Genomic DNA, 23900 nt, shown 5'->3' with positions numbered 1-23900 from the left:
TGACATTGTTTGTCCATATAGTTTTAAAATTTGCATTCGTGTCCTTTAAGATTGATACTGTCTAGGATGCTCTGTTAAATGTCCCTAAAAAGATTTTTATGTCTTCGAACTAAATTTGATAACTGTTGTATATTTCAATGTCCACTTTGAAAATTCTTTACTACTAAAGCCATAAATTAGTAGCAGGTGACTTTTGTTTTCCCAAACCCTTTAAAAACAATCGTCAATAGCTCCTCCTCTATTTCCATACACGTTGCCTCGTTATCGACCACCATCTTCGCCTCCACCGCCCGATGCCACTTCCACCTTCATCGTCAAACAGTTGCACACCTTCGCCTCTAGCCTCCATTTCCATATGACAGATTGTACACTACTACACCACCACCGGTGTTGGTTCCTACACCTCCACCAAAAAATTCCTCTTCTCAACCACTGAAATTGAGATATATTCTTGGTTGAGATATATTCTTGGTGGTCGGAAAGAAGAATATGAAATGTTTTTAAAGGGATGAAGGAAAAAGAAAATTATCTAACTCATACAATATATATTCCTTATGGGAGGAAGGAAAACAAAATGATATGTTCCTAGTGCTTCCACTATCCTTCCTATTTCTAAAGTTTTTTCTGTTTAACTTGGTTTTAATTTTGGTTACAAATTCTAAATTGGTGGCAGTGATGATATCAACGATGGCGGTGATTATGGTATTAGTGGTGTCGTTGATGATGGTATTGATGGTGGCCGATGGTTATTGGTGATAATTATAGTTACGATGGTGGTTAGTAGTGATGATAACCATGATGAGTGGCGATATAGTGGTGGTTGGTATTGGTGACAGTGGTGGTAACCGGTGTGTAATGGTGGTTATTTCATTTGATAATTAAAATAAAAATATGTCAAAATTTTAGAAATGGTCAATGTCCTTTCCAAAAGCTGACATGTTGATGATATCTTTCAAAAACACTTCAAATATGACCTTATGGTTTCAAAAAACTATATTGTTGGTCTTTCATGCATCAAATTTAACTTTTGAGTTGTTACTTTTTTTTTAAAACCCCACTGACCATTTATGTAATTTACTTAAAACTTTGATTTACTCTTTTGTTTCGATCTAGTTTCCCGATCAAGTTTTGATTTTGTTTCAAATTTGATTCAAAATTTTGATTTCCCTACCAAGTTTCAGTTCGGATCTCCACAACGCTAGAACCTATGCTTGGTTTGCATTATGTTTTGATTTTGTTTGGTTTTCTTTTTAGATGAATGATCGTGGTGGATGGATGTGATGGTGAAAGGATGACGAAGATAGTGGTGGTTGGAGGTGATTGATAAAGGGGATGAAGATGGTGGTTGTGGTGAATAGAGGTGACGATGGAGATGGTAGTGATGGAACATGTTAGTGTAGACAGATAGAGGTTAAGATAGTGGGATGATAAAGATGGCAGTGGATGGAGGTGAATGATGAGATGATAAAGATGTTGGTGATGGATGATGGTGGAGGAAGGATAAAGATGGTTGATAGATGAGGTGGTGAGAAATGGTCTCTTAAGTATATACTACCTCCGTCCCAAATTAATTGTTCATATTTGATTTTTGAAGTCTTTATTATTCAACTTTGACGTTAAATATTTTTCTTTTTGATAGATAATACTTGATGCAAAATATATGAATATATTGTATTTTAAATGTTTTTTTTTATTATAAGTTTCGTCAAGTAATATATAACACAATTAAAAATATTTAAAGTCAAAGTTGAAGAAAAAAGTTTTCAAAAGTCAAAAGTGGACAATTAATTTAAAATAGTTTGTCTAAAAATAAAAATATAAAAACTTTTTGAAACCACATGAGATATCCAAAGTATTTAAGATGTCACTTTTTGAAAAACATATAAACCATTTCTAAAAGTTTGTCTAAAAATAAAAATAAGAAAAAGAAAAAGACAGACAAATCATAGGTGTTTTATTTAATTGAGCATTTTAGACGGTAAAAAATAAAAGACATAAAATGCTTTTTTTAATTATTTAAAAAAAATCAAGGGAGGGTGAGATCATATTAGAATCAAATTCTATGATCCTACGATCTTGCTTGCAACCCTACCCAGATACGATTCATATCTAGTCCGACTCGTTTTTTATATCTAAGATCGATCGAAATTTTGACAACCTTCATTCAAATTATCTTCAAGTTGACAGTGTACCTAAAAATATTTTAAATATGTAACAAACTTGTTTTCTTTACGTGTTGTACCACACACACATATATATATATATATATATATATATATATATATATATATATATATATATATATATATATATATATATATATATATATATATATAAAATGTAATTTTATAAATTTATGTTTTCAGTTCAAGTATAAATTTTATTATGATTTTGATCGAAACTTTTTTTTACTAATTCTAACAAAAATTTGTTTTTCTTGATAATTTACCTTTTTAAAGATTTATTGTACAACTCTATTTTAAATTTTTTATTAAAATTTTGAGTTTCTTTATTACTTTTTGTATTGCATTCTAAAACTTTTTTTTATAATTGTTTACACCATATTTTCAATTCTATCTGGTGGTATAAGGTATTGACAATCTTCTTGAGTCGAAAGTTTAAATCTCATTGATAACATTTTTCAATCAAAAATAGTTTATAACCTTTTTATAAATTTTTACGACCTTTTTAATTTATTCACAACTATTTTACAACGTTTAAAATTCTGTTTTACAATTTGTTCTTCATATTACCTATGGGTTATCGATTTACAATTTTTCTTTCTATAAGTTATGTTGTGTTTTGTTCAATTTCACTTTCTATATCCATATAAAAGTTGATTTTATAGGGTTAACTTAGTTTTTGTGTTGTTCTATAGATTTCAATTAATTTTCATATTCGATCTAATTTTTGTGTACATTGTAAATTAATTTTAAAAACGTTATAACAAAGTTTAAAAATATTCTACAAACTGTTGCAAAATAATTAAAACTAGTTTTTTAGTCAGCATGCACGTTCCAGCATATAACTTTTTTTAATTAATAAAAATAAAAATTATATAGAAAACAAAAAACCTATAAAATATTAAAAAAAAAAGTTTTACATCCAAACAAGGTAAATGTTTATAAGGTAATAAAAAGTATAACCGATAATTCTTGACACAACCCACGACACGACACAAAATAAATGGATTTTGGTTGAGTTTTTCAACCCGCCAACCCGTTTATTAAATCGGTCATATATGAGTTTCTCAAAAATAAACAGGTTGACCCGCCAACCCGTTTATATTTTTAATAAAAAAAATTATTTTATTTTTAAATGTATTTATGTATCAAGTATTAATATTTAATAAGTATTATATAATATATACAATTGATTCATAGACCATTTGACTATTTTGACATTTTGACTCGTGGTGGATAGTCTAAAGTCGTAAGTTGTAACCTATAAGGCTAAGTCCGTAACATATTTCTATTAATGTTTTTAATTTTCATTTGGATGTTTAAGACTTAAATGTCTTCGGACCCACGAACCCAAATCATATCCATGAACCCGTCAACCTGTGAACCCGTATAAATAAATGGGTTGGCGGGTCATATATGAGTTTATGTTCCAAACCCGCCAACCCGTGACCTGTATATTTAAATGGGTCGTGTTTGGGTTGACATATTTTGACCCGCCAACCCACGACACGCCAACCCGAACACGACACGATTGTCAGACCTAATAAAAAGTAGAGTAAATTACGCGAATTGTCCCTGTAATTTGGGATAACTTGAGTTTGGTCTCTGACTTATTTTTTGAACTCGAAAGGTCCCTATAATATATTTTTATTGCTTCTTTGGTCCCTAGCTTACACTAAATGACCATTCTAACCTTATCTATATTTTTTAATCATTTATCAATTATTTATAAATATATTATTATTAATTAATACATAAAAAAAATATAACTAAAAGGCTAAAAGACTCATCCCACCTAATATCGTCTCTTCCTCTCACCCCCATAAACACGTCATTTGATCTCTTCTCAGTTATCATGATGCTCATTTAGCAAAGTTTTCCTAACACTCGTCACTTCTTTTTCAGGTGAATCCCCAAAACCATAAAATAAGATAAATCAAGCTTAACAAACCTCTATCGCCTGTTATGTGAATCGACCCTGACATCAATCTCTAGCAAACAATTTGCAGAGAGAAATAGATGAACATTAAGGTTCTCTTCAGGTTTGGCTACATCCGTTGGTGAGCGAGAGAAAAACAAAGGAACTACGGAATCAATGAACCCTTATGTTTGAACTCGCTAAAATCAACATACTCTCCACCCCTAATGTCAGCTACCCACTGAATCGAAAAACCCATTGAAATCAAAGAATTCTAATGTTCTCTTGTTAAGAACTTCAAAAAAAACATTTTATTTCAGTTCAATAAGTTTGTTGCCATTGCTAAGGTCTTCTAGCGTTGTTATTGGTTATTTTGTTTGTTTGTTTGTTTGTTTTTTGTGAATAGATTGTATAATGTTTTTTCTGGCAATAATTCTATTTGGTATTAAATGATCATAAGTGAAGGGATGGTCGAATTCCTTGTGGGTATGAGATAATCTCCGACAGTGGTGGGTAAGAAGGAAGTTGTCACGGCCACCGTAATACCTTCCCCATTGTTCTCCTCACCCCCTCTCTATATTTCTCTCCATCTCGAGCAAACCCTCCCCTCATTTAGTTTCCATCTGGGTTTTATTTCATTTGATTTGGTTTTGGTTTCTAGGATATTTTGGTTCATTGTGATTTTGGTTTCAAGTTGGATGTTAGGTTTGATTTAAGGTATGATTTTGGATAACTTTGGTTTTGGTTGCACGTGATCAACGGTGGTTATCAGAGTTAAAAGGCAGTGGTTGTTGGAGTTGAGCGGCGATGTATGGATGTTGACTGATACTGGTCTCCGGGATCAAGGACCATCAAAGGGCGATGTGATATATTTTATTTAATAATTTAATTTATTTAATAATTAAAATATAATCATAAAAGAAATTAAAAAAAATACCGTTAAGGGTAAAATAGACATTTTAACACGATCAGTGACCAAAAAACACAACAAGATCAAATTATAAGGACCGTTCGAATTAAAAGAAAAGTTAAGGACCATCCATGCAAATTATTCCATACCATAGGGACCATTCATGTAATTTACCCTAAAAAATAATAGACAAAACTGTAAAATTGGTCCTTGTACTTTGTAAAAGACTTTGGATAGGGTCCAAAAAGTTTTTAAGTTGCATAAAATGTCCAAAATCAAGAAATTTATATGATTTTAGTCAAAAAATTTGAAAAGACGGTTATACCCTTATTTATTTACTTTTACAATTTTTTTTTACATTTTATTAACAATTCAATAATAATAATAATAAGAAAATGGTTAAAAATCTCTCTCTCTCTCTCTCTCTCTCTCTTTCTTCTTCTTCTTCTTCTTCTTCTTCTTCTTCTTCTTCTTCTTCTTCTTCTTCTTCTTCTTCTTCAACTCAAAAATATCTCACACATACATACATTAAAAAAACGCACACAATAATATACTTAAAATTTGATACACGATATTTTTTTTCTTTCTTTCTTTCTCTCTGTCTCTCTCTCTCTCACACACACACACATACACACAAACACATGCACACATTGTTTATGAAAGAAGTCGGAGAACAAGGCATTGATTTCATCATAATCGAAATTTCAAAACCACTCATCGATCAAGTTTCCTTTGACCGCATCCTTTACAAGGTCTACGACCGTGAATGGAAACTCGATCTCCACGATTTCTCTAACAATAACCCGACGCAAAAATCATCGACTCTCTCTCAGCCTCCTATACGACAGTGAAATAAATTGAAATCCTACAATGGGAAATCACCATCAGATCTTGCAATGAAAAATCTCCATCATATCCCCTATTGTTGTTGCTGTAATTGTGGATTCAAATAAAGATTTTATGAAGTTAATGTTTCGTCGTTATTTTACTGACGAGGGAGGAAAAATTAGGATGACACCGGATGCAAGCTTATTGGAGAAACCTCGTCAGTGAAGCAAGAAACTGGTGCATATGTGTGTGAAATTTTAAGTTTCTGATTGAAATCTGAAGCTGGGTTTTGTATATTATAACAAATATAAAAAAAACCAAGAAACTAGTGTGAAAGTGTGTGAAATATGCATGTGGGGTTTGAAGATAAAGGCAGGGGTGGACGATAACATACACCGAAGGATGGGATATGTCGGAGATGTTCTAGGCTTCTGGGTTTGATCGCATGTGTGTGTTTGTGTGTGTGTGTGTGTGTGTGTGAGAGAAAGAGAGAGAGGAAGAGAGAGAGACGTAAGACAGATAGGGTTCTACCCATTTTCTTTTTGTTATTATTATTGAAATGTTAATAATATGTAAAAAATGTAAAAGTATATAAAAAATGGTATAACCTTCTTTTCATGTTTTTTGGACAAAATTCACAGAATTTATTGTTTAGACCTTCCACGCAAGTTAAAAACTTTTTGGACAATATCTAAAATTTTTTACAAACCACAAGGACCAATTTTATAGTTTATTCAAAATAATATTAATAAAAATGAAAACTTTAAAACAAGTTATATAATGGACTACGACGAAATCTTAAAATATAGTAAGAGCCAAAATCACAACTTAAAAAATACTAATAATTCAATTTAGAAGCATAGAGCAGAAAACTAATATATCAAAATTTGTTAAAAAGAAAAGATATAAGAGTAAGAATCTATCATGATAAGATTCTAAATCTTTATTTCAGATACCGTCGCAAATTTATTACCCAAACTAATATATATATATATATATATATATATATATATATATATATATATATATATATATATATATATATATATATATATATATATATATTATCTTAGAAAACAAATCCCACTATTTTTAAAAATAGATTGAATAAAATAATAATATTTTTTTAAGACGTCAAAATCATTAAGCAAATTGTACAACTAATCACTAATAAAATAATATTAAAATTTAAACAAACTCTTATAAATCTTCTCTTCCAAGGTTTTGATGCTGAGAGTATAATTAATGATGCTGAGAGTATAATTAATCGTAGATATTGAAGATATGTTCGTATTCAAACAAAATTGAAGGTTGGATTGAAAGAGCAAAAAACGAATGAATTTCAACTGTTCGTATTTGTGATTGAATGCTATTATATCATATTTACAAGTTTGCCACCGTATCCTTTATGTTTAGAGGCTAATTAAATGAGTAGCTGAGAATGATTCCCCCATTCTCAACCTTTTTTATTTTCTCAATTGAACCTACCTCTCTCTCTCTCTCTCTCTCTCTCTCTCTCTATATATATATATATATATATATATATATATATATATATATATATATAGAGAGAGAGAGAGAGAGAGAGAGAGAGAGGGGGGGGAGGGTTCAATTGAGAAAAAAAAAGGTTGAGAATGAGGGGACTCATTATCAGTCAATCATTTATTTTTGCCGCAAAAACATCCAACGTATCGGCGGAAATGGGAAAGGAATGCACATGTGTTTTCCAACAAAACATATTTCCTTAAACCATGCTAAGCATTACCTTAATATATACAAAAACATAGTTTTTTTGTTTTTTTTTTTATTTTTAAGTAGCTATTTTTATCGAAAAATGATTTTAAATATACCAAAATTCATGATTTTTTATTCTCTACAAATAGACATCCATATTGATATAGTTTTAAGATAAAATAACTTTTTTTATATTTTCAGCTATCGTTATTCATAAGCGAATAAAAATGAATCGGATTTTTACTACAGTACATTCGTTATTCACTTATGAATAAAAACTATGATTAATTTTTTTTTACAATTTAAGTATCATTCATATATGAATATAGCATATATACTAAACATAGTATATTCATATTTAAATATTAGACAGTTAATTTACTTATGAATATTACATAGTATATTCACTTGTGAATGTTAGATGGTATATTCACTTATGAATATTATGATATTTTCATATGTGAATATTATATAGTATTACATGGTATATCACATGTGAATAGTACATAGTATATTCATTTGTGAATATTAGATCGTATATTCACTTATGAATAATAGTTGGTATATTCATATGTGAATATTGCACAATATATTCATATATAGATATTACAAGGTGTTTTCAGAAATATATATAATTTTTATATGTTATTCACATATGAATAACATATAGACTTGCATATTTGTTTTGTGTTTTAATAATCACATATTGATTCAGGTGACAAAACATATATTCATATGTGAATATACCGTGGTAATTTAGTTTATGCATTTCATCAAACAGTTGGAGTGCATACAAGTTAACTTTTTTAAAAATGTGATAAAAATGATATTTTGACTATTTAAATCTTACAAAATAGTAGATTGGTAGAGAAATATATTAAAATTTTCAAACAAAAATGATTTGATCTTTTTCTAACCTTAATTTCGATGTTTTATTTGATGAACGATGTTGAATGAATGATACGAATTGAATTTTTTGTTGATTATCCATGATGTTGTTCTAATGATGCTGGGAGTATAATTAATCGTAGATGTTGAAGATATATTCGTATTCAAGCGGAATTGAAGTTGGATTGAAAGAACAAAAAACGAATGAATTTCAACTGTTATCTAATTCTCTACACTTACGTATTTGTGATTGAAGGCTATTATATCATATTTACAAGTTTGCCACCGTGTCCTTTATGTTTAGAGGCTAATTAAATGAGTGGCTGTGAATGATTCTCCCATTCTCAACCTTTTTTTTTATTTTCTCAATTGAACCCACCTATATATATATATATATATATATATATATATATATATATATATATATATATATATAAATAAAAAAACGAAAAAAACTATGTTTTTGTATATATTAAGGTAATGCTTAGCATAGTTTAAGGAAACATGTTTTGTTGGAAAACACATGTGCATTCATTTCCCATTTCCGCCGTTACGTTGGAGACTTTTGCGGCAAAAATAAATGATTGAGTGAGAATGATTCCCTCATTCTCAATTTTTTTTTCTCAATTGAACCATTCTCTCTCTCTCTCTCTCTCTCTCTCTATACACACACACACACACACACATATATATATATATATATATATATATATATATATATATATATATATATATATCCTCTCTAATAAATGAAGGTTTTTTTACCACCTGTCAAATTTTTAAGAGTTTTGCCACATGTAATTTTGTGAAAATTTTAGAATTATTATTTTTTACTTGTCATTTTTTTAGAATTTCCATTTTTTAAAATAAAATTCCATATAAGGAAAAAGAATCATTCTATTAATTTGATAATAAAGTGTCATAAATGCTCTAAAGAAGATTTGATTTTTTTTTTATAAATGTTTTAAAAGATTACATTATGATATGTAAAATTATTATTTTATAAAATATTTAATATTTAAATATTGATATTAAATTTTTATTTTTAATAAACCAATGTTATATACGGGTCTCACAACTAGTATATATATATATATATATATATATATATATATATATATATATATATATATATATATATATTCAGAAGTGGAACCCGAACAGTCCTCGTTGGATCCACATGGGATGCCTTTTACTTTTCACTAAAGTCAGAAAGAAGATGGAGCCCATTTCCGGTATTGTGGGTCACTTACCCGGCCCATATCAACCTCATATTTAAAAATTAGAAAATTATCAAAAACATTATTTATTAGTTTTTTCAAGATTTGTTAAGTTGGTTTCTTTTGTAAAAATCAATTTTAATTATTTATAAATTAGTTTTTTCAAGATTTGTTATTTACAATGTGAATATAACTACAATAATATAATTCATTTTTAACCTTGACCGATGTAAATGTGAGTTATTATTTCAACAATCATCTTATTCATAAATTAATTTAGTGAAATTTATAATGAATAACTTAGATTTTAAGACTAAATTCAAATAAATATTCACATTTATATATGAATCGAAGTATATTTACTTGTAATTTAATACAATTTAAATTTTTTGATTATTGATAATCTAGTTTTGTAAGATTATCAATTTTGTAAGATTATCAAGTGAGTTTATTTACGGTACGAATCTGAAATGTATATAATTCATTTTTTAGCATTAACAATGTGAATCTTAGCTAGACTTTTTATTTTTTGTATTATATGAATGTCTATTCGAATAGTACAAAAATTATGAATTTTGATATATTTATTTTATATTTAGATAAAAAACATAAATATTAGAAAAAACAAATTGGTATTTTTTTAAAAAAATAAACATTATATATATATATATATATATATATATATATATATATATATATATATATATATATATATATATATATGTCAATAGAAATATGATAAAAAAATTAAATTATTTTAGTATATTCAGGGGTTTTTTATAGATTAGCCATATAATTAAAATAAAAAGTTTTTTTGTTCTAATCTGGTGTTTGCACGTCAACCATAAGTGATAAATTTATGTAGATGAGACTGATTCTTTGTTTCGCTGGTTTAAAATTGTGACACCCCAAAATCATAACTTAAATTTTTTTTCATTTTTAGATTAATAAATCGTTAGTACACGTCTTTCCCATAAAAACCGGGGTAAATTAGTTTTTAACATAACATTGTTAATCAGAGTATTTCACAGAAAACGAAAACATGTGGTATGTGCTCTCCAATCATCCCGAGCCTTTCCAATTGAAAACCACAGTATCTGAAACATAAACTGAAAACCGTAAGCACAAAGCTTAGTGAGTTTCCCGAAAATACCATAAAACAAAATATCATGCAACGTACAAATAACTGCCATCCCCCCCCCCCCCCCCCAATGGGCTTGATCTGGAATGCCACACGATCACCCACATGGTCTGATAACTAACTGCCATGGTCTCCCCCATGGTCTTTATCTGGATTGTCATTGGCTCCCCCACATGGTCTGATATCCCAGTGCCATGGGCTCCCCCCGGGGTCTTCCATGCAAGTATCAAAGAAACAACTAGTGTACCACACATCACAAAAGCAACTAGCATATCACATAACACATAATGGGTCATCATTGGTGCCTTCGACCCATGGATATAGTGAGAAGACTCACCTCGCACTGCCGAATCATATAGAAAACCCTTGGCTGCTAGCTGACAGATCCTCAATCTACCAATACCAAAACAACACCCAATTAACAACTGGGTTCTAATCCACAACTATAACTTCATACCTGGGGTAAAAAGACCATTTTACCCTTAACCTAGCTTTTTCCAAACTATGGTCCAAAGTATAATCTGAAAAGCCCAAAAGCCAAATAAATCAACCAATGGACCATTTTCCAAATTTGGCTCAAACCTCTACATGGCTTTACCTTAAGGTCCAACCATCTTTCTAGTCCAAAACACTTGGCATTCCGATGGCTCATAACAATTCAAAGCCCAAAATGGCCCACTCATGGCCTAATTTTCCAAATTGGGCCCAAACCTTTCCAATAGACCTTATCCTAAAGCCCAATAATTTCCTTGGTCCAAAAACCTTATTTCTAGATGTCCACAAAGGCCCACATTAACTCAGTCCATGAGACGGCCCACCCCGAGGCCCATATTTACAAAGTCCAATCTGACTGAGTACGCACGACGTACTTAGCAGTATCTTGCGCGTACTCGCTTAATGGCTTGTACGCCCAACGTACTCCCTTCTTAATCCCACTTTTGTCATTAAGCACTTAATGCTTAGCCCATAGGTCCAAACCACAGACCTGAGTCCCAAATAACGTCTAGACCCATAAAGTCACTGACTTGGTGACTTTGCATGCCCTAAAAGAACCCAAACTCCAAATATAACACTCTACTACCAAGGAAATGGTTCTAACTCTTGCATGGATGGATTTAAACTCTAAAGCTGCCAACTTTATGGACCTTAGACCTCAGAAACACTAAGAGGGGCAACTCAAAGCTGCTGGAATGAAATCAAGACCACCAGATCTCATACTTGGGACCAAAATGAACCAAAACTCATAAATGGTAGATCTAAGACATCAATGATCAACTTCAAAGCTTTATACCTACAACAAGCTGGAAATGAAACACATAAGCCAAATCTATAAGCTCTTCCTTGATTCTCATCCTTGAACCAAGCTCCATCTTCATAGAAATGGACCAAAACACCAAAAATGGACACCCTAACCGCAAGATACCACCATGAAGACTTAAGGACGAATTCTAGGGTTTTAAAGGGTGGAGGCTGACTTAGAATGAAGAAGGAGGCTTAACCTTATGCTTATATTGGGTACAACCCTTGGATTAGGGTTTTCAATCTGACCCTCGTACGCCCAACGTACGAGACCGTAAACCCTGACCCAACCTCGCACAAACGCCCCACGTTCCTTCCAGCTACGCCTCGTGCAATTCCTTCTCCTCAGTACACCCTGCGTACCACCTTGGTATGCCCCGCGTACTAAGGTTTTTCCCAAACCCTAATTCTTCCGAAGACCACAACTCTCTCGATACAACTCCAATTCCAAAAATCTATATTTCCCTAAAAAGGTATCGAGATGCTCTACACTATTATCCACTCATAGCAGACATAAGATATTCCAGATGGACATCCGCTTTCCATAAAATCCCTAACTGACAAATTACTGAAATGGCCTTTTATTCCAAACATAAACCGAATACCTAAAACATCTGAATTACAATATCCAACTCCAACTGGGTCCAAAAATCAATTCCTCAAGGATCCAAAGCCTGCTAATACCCAATCCTTATATCACCAACTCAAAATGGAGACAATGTGAAACAGAATGTTACAACTCTCCCCCACTTAAATTAGATTTCGTCTTAAAAATCCGTCCTTACCTTTCCCAGCACATCCAACAATCTATTCAACATCATCACAGCCTGAGAATAATACATCCTTCCCAAGGTAACTGAAACCAACTCTAACAAAAACCTACCAAACCTGAAAAGGAACGGACCTTAAACCCCTTGCAGAAAACCACCTCTCTCTTTCCTGAAACCTGAAACCCAAAACCACAAATTGATCTGTCTTCTCGACAAACCGCCCACACTGAACCACTGTCATACCATTTCCTCATGAATGCCAGACTAAACAAAATTCTTCCAACCCTGATTATCTTGATGCTTCCATCGGAACCAAAACCAATGATCATATACAGTTGTAGAATACTTACACTTGACAAAAGGCTTAGATAATCCTTCGGGTAGAAGGTTCCTCCCTGCAACGGTTAGACTCAGACGAGAGCTGCGCGATAGGGTCCAATCCACCACTATGAGATTATTTAATCCAACTGCAAGCGAATTAACATATACCCCGAATACAAGCGACTCCTCACACGAGGCTCAAATCACTGAAACCACTCCGACTAGTCTTGCTACCAACTATATGCTTCCCAAATGCAGTCGAGATCTCCATGGTCCCAACTTGTCTGCTAACTAACCGAATCACCAAACTTCTACCCGATTGCTTAGCCAAAAGACATACAAACACATAGTAGCCCCAGGCGACTTCCGAGAGCAACCTTATTTGGCGATAAAACTCCAAACCACATTGACACCAACCTACTGCTAAAAGAATGTCACGAGACCAACTGCAGTCTCATAACATACCCGGTCTCCAACGACCTACCTCCTCCTCATTCCAAACACATTGAGGTCCTCTCGTATACAAAATCAAACCAAGACGCAACACTACAACTTAATTGCTATCAAAACTAAACTCCTTCATTACCCTTGAACCCTGCGATTGATGCCTTTGGCATATAGATACCCCAATTCTTTTTCCACTGAAACAAAAATCGTACGCAAATCATGCGCGATACCCGACATCGAGTTCTTACCCAAAAACCATTTAACACTCCACTCACAACTCGAGATTCACGAATCTACTAGGGGTGTAAACGAGCCGAGCCGAGCCTGAGCCTAACCAAGCTCGAGCTCGGCTCGTTTAATTTTGAAGAAGCTCGAGCTCGATTCGAGCCTTAAAATGAAGCTCGAGCTTGGCTCGTGAATAATTTAGTGAGCTCACGAGCCTAAATGAGCCTATATATATATATATATACACACACACACACACTCTCTCTCTCTCTCTCACACATACACACACAATATATATATATATATATATATATATATATATATATATATATATATATATAGGCTCGTTTAGGCTCATTTAGGCTCGCGAGCCCACTAGCTGAAGCTCGGCTCGAGCTCGTTTAATAAACGAGCCTCATATTTGGGCTCGAGCTCGGCTCAGGCTCGTTTAATTCGATCTCGAGTCGAGATTTTAATGAGTCGATCCCGAGTAGCTCGCGAGTAGCTCAGCTCACTTACACCCCTAGAATCTACACTTGCATTTCACACCACACCCTTCCGATTCCCGAAGAACCCTTAAATAATTACCCCCAAACCATTTATGAGACTACCAGTCTCGCACCTGGTCCAACCACCAGGTTCCCAAGTATCCAAACAACAAGGCTACCCAGCCTAACACCTCACTGCGTCACACCCTGATTCCCCACATGATCTTGCAACTCAAGATCTGATACGTTGACCTAAAAATATCCACCAGAACCCGCCTGATCTACCATAATCACACGGGCCTCGCCCATGAGTCCTACTCATTTAAGGCTATACGGCCCCACTCTGACCCAGACCCCAATGGTCCTTAACCTAAAACAGAGAATATTCCTTGACAACCCTAACCAACATGGCCAAGGCATGAACTGATTCCCCATGACAATCAATAGATTCTAATCATAGTTTACCTCAAACTGGTGATTGCTACGATCCCATCTCAGTCTTACAACACCTCCAACTAACCCTAATTACCACCTAAATTGACACAATATTGTGCATCGTGAGCTGAATCCTACAACTAATCAGGAGTTCGGGTCACGCATTCAAATCCCATAGCCTGGAATGAACTACAATGAAGATATTGACCTGTGCTCGGGATTTTCCTGAACCGCCACCAACACCACCTCAATCCGAACAGCCACTTATCTCTCCCCCACTTGGACTCGATGAAGGTCCCTCACCTTTTATCCCTTATAAATTTCCGATCCATCTCCCTCAAATAGCATGAACTGCCTATACCCTATGTTGAACAATACTATCATTCCATTGCTAGCCAAACTCATTGATCACTCGATTCTAACTGACTGCAACCCATGCGAATATAAAGCTCCCACTACATGAAAAAGAGCCTTTTACGACGCGCAAACCACGACACTCGTTGATTTATGTTTCGCAAAAGAGAGTGACATTAAAAAAGTGTCCTCTCTTCAAAAAATTTAAGGGTTTAGGTCACGCATTATTGCGTACCCTTAAATTAGTGTCTAATGTAAAAAAAATAAAAAACACGGAGGGCACAAGTGCGTCCTCTGTGAATGTCGTTTTATATTTTTTTATGAAACGCGGTTCTCCTTTAAGGGAAAATGAAATCCCAAATTTTTAAAACCCGCGCCTTCTTTCCCTCGTCTCCACCCTGGCCCTCACCCACATCCGATGCCTCCAATCAGGGTTGCATCCTCTAGCCTCACACTGCGCGTACTGTTCATCTTATCACAAAATTGTAAGGGATCTAGGGGTTTTTCAAAAGGATGCTCTCTGAAAAGTTCGTTACATCTGCTCACTTCTGCTCACCTCTTACCTCCGGAGACCTCCGCTCAACTCTTCCCACTGGCGACCTCGAGCTCATCTCACCTCACCGAGACTGTGACGACTAATCAATTTTACAAGCCTTCGTTTAAGAGCCAACCATTTACGAATCCTCACGCTGACAATAATATGATTTAGGGATCGTTACATTATGCCTATGTCAAACTTACAAGGAGATTAAGGGCTTTGCGACTTATCCATGTCGCTATCTATGAACTAGTGAAGCCCTATATAGGTCTGATTCAAGCATTGTTTAAGGTATAGGTAGCCTTTCCTCCTCCACAAATTAACGTGCAAGTTGTCTTCGTTGTTCTTCCCATCAGGTAAGTTGATGGTCGCTCATTCTCGGCCATCTGTATTCTCTCTCTCTCTTGATATTTCATCCCCATTCTCCCTTTTCTGTTGAATAATGTTTCTATGTTGAGAAAACTTCAAATGATTCCATAAATTAGAGGTTCATTGGAAGTCGATCTTTTTTCCAAGAGATATGATGACAGGTTTCAAGAAAAAAGATGGGACGAACCCAAAATCTTCAATCAATGCACATTGATTCCAAAAGCTACCCCAAGTTTCACCGAGAAATAGAAAAACATTTGATATTTCCCATTACTCTTCCACAATTCATCTCCTCATCCTCCCACACCCGCTGCCAGGTAAACCGAACCCTAAATCTTCAATCAATCATCCAACATTTAATGCTCATCCAGACCTTCTTCTATGACTTTTTCTTTTCTATCCTAGCTAGGGTTCTTCAATGCTGCGTCATTTCTATACGCGTACATAGTTGTAAATGTAACATATGTTGAATTACGAAAAAAACCCTAGTCTGTAGCGATTAAAGTTGAAAAAATTAAGTCACTTCAACATACAGGGAATTTGGGATCTAGAGGTATAACAGTTAGGCTAAATGTGTTGACTTTGTCTGATTAAGAAGGAACATGAGAGGAAGATTAAAGTTGTGGAAATAAGGATAGTGTGGTGGACATGCTGTGTGGGACAAGATACTGAATGAAATAATAAAAAATATTAGGGAGTGATTTTCCTCATTATTGTTGTCCCGTTATTTTCATTCAACATTATTGCTTTGTATGTGCTTTTTTCTTTCTCCCCTCTATTCATCCTTGTGAGCTCACGTTTTATATGTCAGAGGTCATATGTGAAAGCATTCTATCCATCCTTGGGTGAAAATAGGACTGTATACATCTTACCTCCCTCTTACCCCATTTATATAGGATTTGGGTTTACTTGTTGTTTACCTTTAAGTTAATACTACATTGAGATATATTACATGCCTAATCAACTTTTCTCATGACATCCAGGTTGATGTAATCTTCAAAAGTTTTTTACTTGGTATACAGACGGTATATATGACACTGAAGGGTGGCCTCAGATCCTAAAGCTGAAAGACTGGCCTCCATCAAATTCATTTGAAGAACGGTTGCCATGTCATGGTGTTGAATTCATCACTTCCTTTCCCTTCAAAGAATATACACATCCTTGTAATGGCTACCTTAATCTTGCTGTCAAGTTGCCTGAAAAATCTTTGAAGCCAGACATGGGTCCTAAAACATATATAGGTTATGGAGTTTCTAAAGAATTAGGAAGTGGAGACTATGTAACTAAACTTCAGTGTTGGCATCAGCGTTGCTACATTTTTTTGCTGGTGCAACAAGTAGACATTATTGACCTTTGTAGAAGCATGCTTCCATAACTTACTAACTTGATGCCCAATTGTAGAAAACTGTCTTTTAAGCAGACTGTAGTTAAATCGCTGGCATTTTTCATCTTTCTCTCTTTGTTTATTCTGTTCTGTAGGTACCCTAACATGACAGAGGAAATGTTTGCTGAGTGTTGCCCTGTTTGCCAAGGAAACTGCAACTCTATAAATTGCTTGCGAAATGTGTACAATAAAGTTGGTTCATGTAGCTCATCTTTTGTTATGGAACTTATTGATGTTCTTACTCTCAACCAGATAAGAAATTTAATATTGAATCTGTTGTTGGTTTTAGGTCAAAGAGAAGATTGATTTCAAACCTAATGATGATCAGAAAGTTCAATATTCTATTTACATCCTACATGTGCTTTTTCCGTTCTTGAAGTATGTAAATGAGCAGCACATGAAAGAGATAGCAATAGAGTCTAGAATTCAAGGTATTTTTTGCTGTTTATCTCATTTTTCTTGCTTTATTTAAAATGTAGACCTTCTAGTTCACATTGTAGCTAATCTAAATCAGTGATGCCATATATATGATTCTTGACTAATGATGATGACTATTTCATTCTTATGGGAAAAGGTTTGAGTTAGATAAGTTCATTGTTGAGACTTCATGGAAATGCAAGGAAAGTCATTTCTTCTGCTTAACTTCTCAACTTGAAGTCTCAAGTCTCGTCCTTCAACATTTTAACTTAATTTCTATATATGATCTCATAATGGATGACATGAACTTGAATCTTTGACCTTGAACTCAATATGAATGGATAAATGGCGATCAGCCATACTTTATGTAGGTTTTCCTGACTTTATTACTTGGGCATGATCTTCTATATCAGAGGTACAGTTGAAGAAGGTAGAGTGCAGCTTGGATAAGCAAATTCACTGGTATGTCATTTCAATGATTGTACAAGTCTTTGATGATTTTGTTTCTTGGGTGATGCATTCCTGTTTTGATTGTTCCCTGAGGGATTAAGGAAAGCATGGAAAAAGACATGTTATGTTGCTGTAAAACATCAATTTTGACTTGCATAGAAGTTGCCCTTCTTGTCATTATAACCTTTGCCTTCAATGTTGCTGGGAATTTTGAGATGGCAACCCTCAAGGAAACAAAGAAGAAGTTATCATTGAACCTAAAGATCCAGGGCCTGAGTACTTACATGGCATCCCTAAGGGATTCAGGAAAGCATGGAAAAAGACATGTTATGTTGAGAAGGCTGCTGAAGATCCTGCACCGAAGGAAAAGCAAACTCATGACTTGAATTCTTTGGTTGATGGTAGAATTCTTTGCCCTCCAAAAAGCATGGGTGGTTGTGGTCGTGGGATTTTATAGTTGATGCACATAAAGTCACTTGACAGTGTTTCAGAATTTCTAGGGAAAGCACAAAAGTTCTTAAAGATGCACAAACTGGAGGAAGATATGAGGGATATGCCTGAGAAATGGTCCACATGTTCTTTAGATGGTGGTGATCAGCAGTTACGAAAAGTTGCTTCCCGTGAAAATTCTAGAGACAATTACTTGTATTGTCCACGTGCAATAGACATTAAAGCCGGAGATTTGAAGCATTTCCAGTGGCATTGGTCAAAAGGAGAGTCTGTGATTGTTAGTAATGTTCTTGAAACTACACTTGGGTTGAGCTGGGAACCCATGGTCATGTGGCGTGCTTTTCGCTGGGCTTCAAATTCCAAAGAAAACAAGCTCTCAGATGAGGTTGCTATTAACTGTTTGGATTGGTGTGAGGTTGGATAAGTACTTTTATATTTTACATCTTTTATTTATTTTTCTAGTCATCTAGTGTTCTGAGGTGATTGGTGGATGTATACAGTTCATACAAGCTTGTGAGAACATTTACTATTTCTATTGATATGAAATTCTCTCCTAGTATAGTATCATGAGGTTCCGCCTCTTCAGATGCCTTACAGAGAAAATGTAGAGAAAGAAATAGAGATCTCTATATTTTGGTGTTTATCATCATGAAGGTGTATGATACTATACTAGAAGAGACATTTTGAGGACCCTGAAGGGAAGGGTACCAGAGGGCGGGAGAGGGAGATATATACCATCTGAAACCGAGGGGAAGTATTATAGGGTGGCAGTTAGGCTAAATGTGTTGACTTTGTCTGATTAAGAAGGAACATGAGAGGAAGATTGAACTTGTGGAAATAAGGATAGTCTGGTGGACATGCTGTGTGGGACAAGATACTGAATGCAATAATAAAAAATATTAGGGAGTGATTTTCCTCATTACTGTTGTCCCTTTTTTTCATTCAACTTTACTTCTTTGTATGTGCTTTTTTCTTTCTCCCCTCTATTCATCATTGTGAGCTCACGTTTCATATGCCATAGGTCATCTATGAAAGCATTCTATCTACCCTTGGGTGAAAATGCGACTGTATACATCTTAACTCCATCTTACCCCATTTATATAGGATTTGGGTTTAGTTGTTGTTTGAGTTCAAGTTAATAACATTGAGATATATTAAATGCCTAATCAAATTTTCTCATGACGTACAGGTTGATGTTAATCTTCAAAAGTTTTTTAGTTGGTATACGAATGGTATATATGACACTGAAGGGTGGCCTCAGATCCTAAAGTTGAAAGACTGGCCTCCATTAAATTCATTTGAAGAAAGGTTGCTATGTCATGGTGTTGAATTCATCACTTGCTTACCCTTTAAAGAGTACACACATCCACATGATGGCTACCTTAATCTTGCAGTCAAATTGCCTGAAAAATCTTTGATGCCATATATGGGTCCTAAAACATATATAGCTTATGGTGTTTCTGAAGAATTGGGACGTGGAGACTCTGTAACTAAACTTCATTGTCACAAGTCTGATGTGGTATTTTTTTCTGTTTGATTATGCCAAATTCTTCTGCTTGAAATTTTCTATTCTGATTTTAGGCAAAGACATGATCACCAGTGTTGGATTTCATCTAGTATCATTGGAACTAAATTTTGCTCTTTAGGCATCATCACACTTTTTTTTTAACCTTTTAGTTATAGAAGTTGCCATTTCAATTTGTATGAGAAGGAATTGGTTTGTTGATGACTTCACTATCTTTAAAAGAAATATAACAGAAGTTGTCATGAAAGTTTGTTTACTTGCATTTCACACTTGAAATTTATGAGAGTCTCATATATATTACATAGGGATTGCATAAATTGTTGGAATGCAATCTTAATTTTTTTGAACCTTTCTTGATCTGTTGGAAGAAACCAACAACCCTCTTCTGTTTCTCATCTTTTTTCTGTTATTAAAGAATAAAAAGTAGTAATTGCAGTACTTCTTGGACTCACCATGGAAAAAAGAACCAATAATTAGAAAATTAAAGTGAAGTGAACTTTATGAAGTAGCTGTATATTTACTATCCGAGTTAAACATAAATTTGTAATGCCTGTTTTTGATTTACAATATAAAATCATCTCTAGCTTTATTTTAAGAAGACAAAACCCCGATCTAAACATTTTGGTATGTCAAAATAAAACCATTTTGCAAAAATTGAACCTATCATATTAGCTTTTCTTGTGAAGAGTTATTTCAAAGAGATATACTCTCTGTTTTGTACACCCAATCTGTTCTGGGTTTTATATCTTTTCATTCATTAATATTTTTCTATTGACATGCAGGTGAATGTGCTGACTCATACTGCAACTGTGACCCTCGACTCTGAACATTGTAAAAGGATAAATGTATTAAAAAAGTTGCACAATGCTCAGGATCAGAAGGAACTTTATGTTGATAACACGAAAGATGCTACTTTTGAGCAAGTTGTTGGGTCGAAGAAACAAGAAGGGCATAAAACTACTAGTAATCAATCAGACCAATATTTATTGAAGAAGGAAAGTTGTGAAGGAGTTGAGTTTGACATTGATAAAAATGATAAGAGGAAGAGAAAGGGTTCAAATCAAAGAGTTGAGGGACCAGATGGAAATAAATGAAAGAAAAAGAAGGGCAGGAAACAAGTGATATCTTTTGATAGTGAAGAAGGTGATAACCAGGATGATACTTCAGGTACTTGTGTGGTTGGATCTGATTTGGGAGACGGAGGTGCTTTGTTGGACATATTTAGGAGGGAAGATACTCCTAAACTCGAAGAATATCTCAAAAAACATTTCAGAGAGTTTAGACATTCCTCCTGTCTTCCACTACAGCAGGTATTAAATCCTTACTTTTAGTTGAAATTCTTTTGTGTATCATCACAATCCTACATAGTAATTTTTTAAATTGTTCAATTGTATTTTCTTTGGTCCAGGTTATACACCCAATTCATGATCAAACATTTTACTTAACCATGGACCATAAAAGGAAGCTCAAGGAAGAGTTTGGTTACTATGCATTTGCAAGGCGTGTTATGTATCACCTTTCTCACTGATATAAAATCTCTGAATGTGCTTTATTTTTTGGTTGTGATCAGGGATTGAAGCATGGAATTTTGTCCAAAAGCTTGGAGATGTTGTCTTAATACCTGTTGGATGTGCCCATCAAGTTAGAAATCTAAAGGTTAATAACTTACCACTAGTTATTATAATCTTTGAAACTGCATTAAATTGCTTCATTTGGAAATAATAGGGATAATCAGGGCTTGATGTTGTGGGGATGCATTGCCATGTCACAAATCTACCCAAAGCTACAGTATGGTATCTTTTCTTCTATTATCATTATCATTATCATGTTTTGTGTTATGTTTGTATATTGTACTGAAAGTAGAAAGTATAATTCATTTGTTCCAGGAGATTAAAGAATCCGTGCAGTCAGATTCCAGGCATTTAAGGCAAGAATATCATAAAATTACTGAGTGCATTGCGGTTCTTCCATTGCCACAGGTGAATATATATATATATATATATATATATATATATATATATATATATATTGGTATCTTTCTGAGTGTGAATGGTCTGAATTGAAGTTTTTGTTTTGTGTTATATCGCAGATTGTGATTTGGTTGGTTATCTTGAAGATGCATGGGTCAAGATCTTTGAATACAAAAAACATGTTGAAGTTTGTTGTTGTGTTCCAGTATATCCTCGGTGACCACAAGCCACCACCGGAGGACCACCGTTGAACACCCCCAAAATCCGGTGGCCACTACCCACAGAACAAGTACGAATGCTTTTATTTGGTTTTTTACTGAGGTGTTGTTTTTCGGTGACCACCAGCCACCACCAGAAGACCACCGTTGAAGCCAACCCGGAGAAATCCCGTTACCACTGCAAATCTGCAATCCACTTCAGGTGCAATCCACTACTCCCTCTTAAAAATTTTGAAACTTAAACATGACTATATATGATCAAAATAGCTATCTAATTTTATTAATAATAACTATTTAGGAGGTTGTATTCATTTGAATACACTTTGTCAAATTTTGACTTGTTTTGCCTGTTGACCCTGTTTTTTTAACTAATTTTGTTATATGATGATGGAGATATTAAAGTGCTATGTTTGGATAAGGAAAGGTGGAAACTTGTAAAGAGTGGGCACAAACTTGCAGAGGTATGATTCCTTGTGTTTATGCTTAGGTTTTGTTTCGTTGGATGGAATGGAATGAACCATTCCATTCCATTCCTTCCCTAATTCCATTCTACCATACAATACAATGATATATTATATTTTCATTAATTTTTCTCTTTATAAAATTTATTTATCGAAGTTTGTTGTGAGTATTGCCTTCTCTTTCACTCCTGCTTTGTTAGTTGTTGCTATTATGAAGGTAGGCCACTCTCCGGTTATATTTTTCACATAATTGACAAGGAGCTGTTGTATCTATTCAGATTAGGCGTAGAGCAAAGGTTGCAAGAGATGAGTTTAGAAGAAGAAGAAACTAGGCTGCAACTATAGTTCAGGTACTATGGATGAATTATGTTTGTAAAGTATTTAAGAAAATGATTAGAAACAAGGGTGAATTTGTATAGATTAGTTAGCTACTTGCAGGTTGATCTTGAATAAGCAAAGGGGCAATGGATTGTATTTTTTGTATCTAATTCGTTTGTAAATTTTTGTTACAATTCTATTGATTTGTTTTATCTTTCCATGGAACGATTATTTGTATGACATTAAATTTATGCAATCGATTCTATTTTTTGTATATGATATTTTATTTTCTATTATGAAACATTAAATACAAATTTAATTTGAAAATAAGTAAATCTATTAATAATATTTTTTAAAACATTTAAAATTATGATACGCAAATATGTGTGTCATCTTCATTTATGACATGGCCTTTCTTGACAAGGGCTTTCTTGATACACATTGCGTGTCATTAACACGCACGTCATAAGGTTACGACACGCGAATGCGTGTCGTCTTCCTTTATGACAGGGCCTTCATTGATACGCATTGCGTGTCGTAAACAAGCGTCGTAATTGCGCGTCGTAAATGAGCGTCGTAAATACGCGTCGTCTATAGACGACGCACAAAAGTGCGTCGTCTCTCTTTATGACAGGGCCT

General features: G+C 33.9%; 1 long non-coding RNA gene and 1 pseudogene across 1 annotated transcript; both read left to right on the top strand.

Annotated features, from left to right (window-relative positions):
* Window positions 1-224: 224 nt before the first annotated feature.
* On the top strand, window positions 225-1608 carry LOC128126340 (uncharacterized). Its single transcript, XR_008224157.1, has 2 exons — window positions 225-848; window positions 1255-1608. It is a non-coding gene; the product is annotated as an uncharacterized LOC128126340 (long non-coding RNA).
* A 13393-nt stretch (window positions 1609-15001) lies between these two features.
* Window positions 15002-22515, top strand: LOC111887318 (lysine-specific demethylase JMJ26-like; annotated as a pseudogene).
* Window positions 22516-23900: the final 1385 nt, after the last annotated feature.

This window comes from Lactuca sativa, chromosome 5 (assembly GCF_002870075.4).
Source record: "Lactuca sativa cultivar Salinas chromosome 5, Lsat_Salinas_v11, whole genome shotgun sequence".
Classification (NCBI taxonomy): Eukaryota; Viridiplantae; Streptophyta; class Magnoliopsida; order Asterales; family Asteraceae; genus Lactuca; species Lactuca sativa.
The sequence above is the reverse complement of the archived record's forward strand: the minus strand, read 5'-3'. Positions and strand labels throughout refer to the sequence as shown.